Below are 6,863 nucleotides of genomic sequence, written 5' to 3'. Positions count from 1 at the left end.
CTATCCTGCTCTACAGTGCAGTGTCTATTAAAAAATTAAAATAAAAACACAGCGTTTTCCCCTCTTGCTCAAACCTTCTTCTAAAACACTTTTCAGAGATACTTTTTTCCAAGACAATTTCTCGCAATTCTCTGAGTAGATCTTGTCTTTGGTGGTCATAAATTCTACAAGAAATCAAAACATGGTGCACTGTCTCAGGTTCCAGGTATGAACACAAGCCACTCTGGTGTTTTACTAAAATAAATAAAGTGCTATTCAGAAGCGTGTGACCAATCCTCATTCTAGAAATAATAATCTGATTCCTTACATTTAATCCCCCCTCTTTTACAATTATTAACTGAGTCATAATAACTGTCAGTTTTACATAACAAAGCAGTAAATGAACCAAGAACACTCGAACTACCTTAAACATAAACACACATAACTTTACTAACACAAAAACACAACCATCTTGCTTTAATAACGGATAAATCAACTCCCAACAAACAATTACCCATAATGCACCTTGCTGCTAGCGCAGACTATACCAGGTCATTACAATTTAAATGAGAACAGGTTTCAGTCTTATGGTTTCAGTAGCCTAGTTGAAGTGTCTTCCTAAACGCAATGCGAATACTAAGTAATTTTTATAATAAAAGAATAATAAACTATTTTGAAATGCAAAATACACTGATATATAGGCCTACCAGCGCAAATGGACTGTAATATAAAGACACATAAAATATAATTAAGCTACAGTATTTTTTTAATTATTCAATGTCATCAGCTAAATTTAGAGACCATGTGGTTTTTCACACTTTTTAGGGACTCTGTTGTTTCTATTTTCAGAAAAGATTAATTAACTATTTTGAAAGGTAAATAACAGAAATATCAGACATCAGAAAATAACTGTACAAATATAAAAACTATAATTACATTATTCTGTAATTATTGCATCAATTTGCATGTCATCCTTTGAATGCATTATTAAATCAATTGAATATTTTCTTTATTATTATTATTATTATTATTACAAATTTCAACATCACAAGGTAATTAGAGAGTATGTCAGCTCCAGCTTGGATCCAGCCTCTTATGAAGACTTCAGATGAGCCCACACCTGGATAGATGAAACCTACCCCTGCAAGGACTCCACAACATCAAACATGTATGATTATACAAAATAATCATGTTATCATTGCTTTAAAATACACACTAATTTAGCTTAAATGCATATATGACATTACTATAATTTGTGCTATCTTACAACTGTACTTTATGATATCTTATAAAATGCTATTATGGTTTTGTAACATAGAAACATGCATTTTCTGTAAAGCTGCTTAGAAATTATGTGTATTTGAGAAAAGTATTATACAGATGTGTGGTCACAAATACCAATATATACAAATGGTTACTGTAACATTTTGAAGTTATGGACCCAATCTGACAATACCGCAAGAAGAGCCATCACATTGTTGGCCCATTTGGGGGCGTTTCATTGGTGCTTTACACCCAGTGTGCTTGACTATCATCACACACAATTTCAGATATTTTTACTGTAGCATATTGAAGTTAAGGCCCATGAAGTTGACAAACATAACAGTGCTGTTAGAATAGCCATTTCATTGTTGGCCCAGTTGGAGGCGCTATATCTCAGCTGACTTTGAGGGAGCGTGCCCAGTGTGCTTGACTGTCACTATGCTCCATTTCAGACATTTTTACAGTAGCATTTTTAATTTTTTTATAATTTTTTTTTATTTTGTTGCTGTGTATTAGTTTAATTTAGTGCTTCACAAATAGCATAACATCCAGAAACTCAACTAAACGTTCTATTTTTATCTTACATGAAATAGGGCAGGTTTTTTTTTTTTTTTTTTTTTTTTTTTTTTGCATATTTCATTAGTTAAATATATTTTGAAGTACAGTATATAAAACTTAAACGAGACAATTACAAAATACAAAATTAAAAAATCAGAGAACTCTTTCAAGTCAGTGGTGATAATGTGGCACTTTGGTGCTAATTTCCTTAATTATCTGGCAAACCCTATTTAACAGGCAGCAAACTTTCCAATTTTAACTGACTTTGCAAGATGGCAAGCCACTCTAAGGTGAATGAACCCTGCGACACCAGGTTGTCCTGATGAAGGCCAAAGGGATGACCATTTCAGCTATTGCAACAGAAATTGGTCGTTCCAAATCAGTGATTTCTAGAATATTGAAACTTTACAAAAGACACTCATTCATTCAAGTCCCCCAAAAAGGCTGGTCGTCCACATAAGACAAATGCACGAGAGGACAGGACAATGCAGAGACTTTCAATGGGGAATCGGTTCAACACTGCAGCTGGAATTGCTCGCCAGTTCAGAGCTGAACACTGTAAGGATCCGTCTCGGCATACATGGACACCTTTTGCTTCAATCGGAATGAAATCAATACGATTGATGAATCCGAACACGGTGTTTATGTGATGCCCCAATTGTTGGTTCTTCACAATTGATGAATATAATATTATCGCTGTATGTGAAAATACATTGAGTGGATGGTGGTTCTGCCAGACCAGTGGAGGGCGCTATGTGAGTGCAGTATGTTGCGACGGGTCTGCTGCGTTGCTCGTTATAATCATAGACAGTAAAAGAAATGGACACAGCGACCCCATTGGAACTCAATTGAGACAAGTGAAGCCCATTTTTAGCGATTTTTTAGCACTTCCTTTCCTGACGCGCAGACTCAAACCGAGCAAAGCGTTACACGGACCACGTGAGCAACCCGTCTGTCTTCTAGTAGCTGTGCCAAGAGAAATCTGAATCATTCCCTTCCGAATCTTGCAGAGACGGAGAGTGTGAGTAGGAGCTGTCCATGAGCTTGGAGCAGGAGCAACTTTTGCTAGGTATTCTGATTAATTATATTGTCATTTTGCCTCCACGTCCCCCCGATTGCCCGCGAGCGTCTCCTCCCGTCCATACGGTAATCTCTCTACTGTGCGACAGAGAGTCGCGTGGTTATGACGCAATCGTTAGCCTACTTTGACAAAAACTGCTTCTACGGGGCCATAACTTAAGCTACAAGGTAATGGAGCCTTTTATACATTGTCGTGTTTCTTTAGAAATAAATAATGGACAAATGGAGTCTTTAAACGCCTCAGATGTAAAGTTATTCGCTGTCAAAGTGACGCCAAAATGAATGGGAGCCAATGGGATGCTAACTGCAGGTGAAGTTCTGCTACAAGATGGCGGCACGCGGCCGACTTCAACTTCCGGTCGACTTCCTTCCCCCCTGGTTATAATCCAGCAAGACAGGTGTCGTGCCGAATTTTGACCCCCGCCGAATTATTAGTCTACCCCCCTAGTATTGGTAGGTTAAGGATTAGTTGTGGGGGAGGGGATAGGATTAGGGGTGGGGTTAGGATTAGGCAATCAGTTACTGACTTCTACGAGGGGGGTAATAATTTGGCAGGGGGTCGAAATTTGGCACAACACCGGAGCTCATCACACGCACATTGTTGTCCTGTGTTTCTTCCACCATTCCACAGATTGCTGGGAACGCATAACTGTCAGCTGATACTGAGATCCTGTACCCGCTACATTTACATGAACGATAAATAAAGTAATCGGGTTGATGTGCGCATTTACATTTAGTCACAAGTCTCAAATCAGAATAGATTTTTTGACATGCGCACACTGCACAAATATAAAGAGTGTCCCGCTGTTTGCGCATAACTATTCTCCTCTATTGGTTCTTTATTTGTTTTAAACAGCAGACGTAATATTAATCTGTCTCTAGTCATGATTTGGAGATAATGAGCATTAACCGTTTTGCCGTGCTGCTTATCACGCAGGTAAAATGCCCAAAACCAGTCATCTGTGGATGAGGACAAGGACTGAAGCAAGGACTGGTGAGACGTTGTCCTGCATCACTTCACAGACGCTGAGTGAAATGAGGAATTTAGAATGACTGAAGACATATTAATATGACACTTTATGCAACAGGAAGAACCATAGATATCATATATAAAGGCTAGATGTCTCGTGCGCACTGCTGGCCAATGGAGGTCGACGTCCGCACGTGGCGGCCATCTTGCCACAGTGTACTCGCTCACTACTTCAATGGTGCATGTACTTTTAAATAACCATAACTTGCTCATTTTTCTACCGATTTTCAAACGGTTTGGTTTGTTATAAACGTCAGAGATGTAGTTATGACACTGCATACATACACTGCATACATATGAAAAATTATAACATACATGTTCAAGCATTCGGAATTATAGCCACGTTAATAACGTTTGTAAGAAACCAAACCGTTTGTAAATCCGTCAAGATTTCAGCGAGATAAGAGGATTTGTGTGCATGTTGATCATTCACCTTAATGCACAGAGTATGGAGCTATTCTTGTGCCAATAAAAATGAACGTAGTATTTCAAGAAACTAATGAAAATATAAATTGAAACTAAATAAATTATCTCTAAAACTGAAAAAGAATAAATCGCAGGCAAATTTTTTGACTTCGTTTTTAGTACACTGCATGTTTGGCTAACTATTTCTCATATTTCAATCGCTGATCTGAATTTACAAATGCGCTTCCAGAGTTTTCATTTACGCTTCTGAAGTTTTCGTTCGCCGTTCTGACACATTTCTCTCGTGGGGGCGGGGCTAGTAGCAGTGTGTTCTCATTGGTTACTGAGCTTTTGATTGATCGCTTCGTGACCTGGAAGTGAAGACGTCATTGGTGTGTTTATGTGTGGATGTGAGCGTCTGTAATCGCAGCTTTCTATTTCATTTTAGTGATATTAAGTTATGTTTGTTTTTTAATTTTATCTGTATTTACCTGCTGCTACTACTTAGTCGACAGAAGCTTTTAGGAGCACAAGAGATCTATTCAGTCTATTCAGGTGTAATTGCACATTAAAGTACTGTCTGTATATAATACTTAAAATATTGTAGTGTCCAATGTTTTCGGAAAATATTTGTTTATTCCTGATGATTATTTTGCATTTTAGGCTCTGATTAGGTTAAGCTGTTACAATTTAAAGAGAATACTAACAAACGTGTGTGATATATTCAGCCGTCAAGAAAGTCAAACTTCAACCAGGTAATCAAGGTTGGCAGCCATGGCCATCACACTACTCATCGTTAGCATGATATACGTTAACACAATCAAAATTAATGATCACTTAAATAAGAGGAATTTAAACAATATGAAAATTACAGTCGTGGCCTGCTGATGATACAGACCTCAAAGGGCATTGCATTACATATGTCACACAAAGAATGTTCTTGTTGCCAGTTTTTTTAAATTGATAATTGTATTTAGTTATTTCATTTAATTAACACTATCTGCTAACATTTAAAATTGTAAATATATTTTAACAATCATCAACCGTTTCAATCGTGACTTATACAACCAGTTAATGTAATTGAAAATATGAATTCAAATAAATTTACATTCTTTATTGTCACTAAAGCATATACACAAGTATCAGAGTGAAGGTCTTGGATGCAATTATCTTGTGACAGGAAAGACCAGAATCCACAAAACATTAACTGCATAATATACATGTAATGCACAGTATTCTCATGATATACATTACTATACAAAATGCACAATTACAAATACAGAATACATTTTAAAAAATTCATATACATTTTAAATGTTGCAATGATTCTTTGAGCAGTTCCTGTTGCAGAACAAGTAACAAAGCAGTGACTGGACACAAGCAGTACGAGGATAGTCCACCCAAAACATGAGCATTCTCCCATCCCAGATGTATATGACTTTCTTCTTGACATAAACATAGACAAAGATATTTAAGGAAATAATCCATCTCTGTGAGTCCATAATACAAGTGGATTGTAACCCATGTACGTAAGATTTTTAATAGTTAAAACAGTTTATTAGTATTTCTTTTATCTAGCCTATTGTTTGACTTCAGAAGGCATTGACTCATCCACTGAGGTCGCATGGATTACCGTCACGCTCACTGTGTGTGGTTTAAAGCGTCTTTAGGACTCGCAGAGATGGATTACTTTCCTTACAATCTTAATTCGTGTTTATCAGTAGAAAGAAAGTAAAATGCATCTGGGACAGCATGAGGGTGAGTAAAATAAGAGAGAATTGAATTTTTGGGTGAACTATCCCCTCAACATTCATATGCTATTGGTATGCTAATCCAAGATCAGCATAGATTAATAAGAATAAAGTGAAACCTCTTGTGTACTTGTGAACTGTGTTTTAATCTAGAGGAAATTGAAATATTTGCTAGTTTATATTAAAATAAATCAGGTGTCTGAAGATCAAGATCCCAAAGGTGATGTGTCTGAACAGAGTAAGATTATTGTCTGATAGGGACAGTGGATCTCTGGTACTATCACTCCATCCTCTGTCAGCATCAGAATTTTGTTTATGGAAAAGTTGCTCCACTCCCTGGAAAATGAGAGAGGAAATGTATTATAATCTAACAATACAAACTGCTTTGAACTCCCCATACAGTAACATGTTGCAGACTTAAAATATTTATTATATTTATATTTAAGGGATTTTACAGTACTAAATATTTACCTCGGAGTCAAGCAGCATTTATCATCTGTAATACTGTTGTGTAACCAGTAGATGGCTGTATTGCCCTATATATAAACATATGGATGTGTATTCCCTTGTTGCTGGATGTTTTCAGTCATAATTACTTGCATGTATTAAGTTTTTAATTTGGACATATATTTATTATTAAAGACTATTAAAGATTTAACATTTGTCAAAGAAATGTTCATTTGAAGTGCACTTTTTTCATTATTATTAGTCAAATATGGACACAGAAAAAGCAATTTGTTACTCATACTAGATACATATAATAGCTTTATCAGTCATCTTTATCACACAAAAGTAAT

This window comes from Abramis brama (genome assembly GCF_963993115.1).
Source record: "Abramis brama genome assembly, chromosome: 6".
NCBI lineage: Eukaryota > Metazoa > Chordata > Actinopteri > Cypriniformes > Leuciscidae > Abramis > Abramis brama.
The sequence above is the reverse complement of the archived record's forward strand: the minus strand, read 5'-3'. Positions refer to the sequence as shown.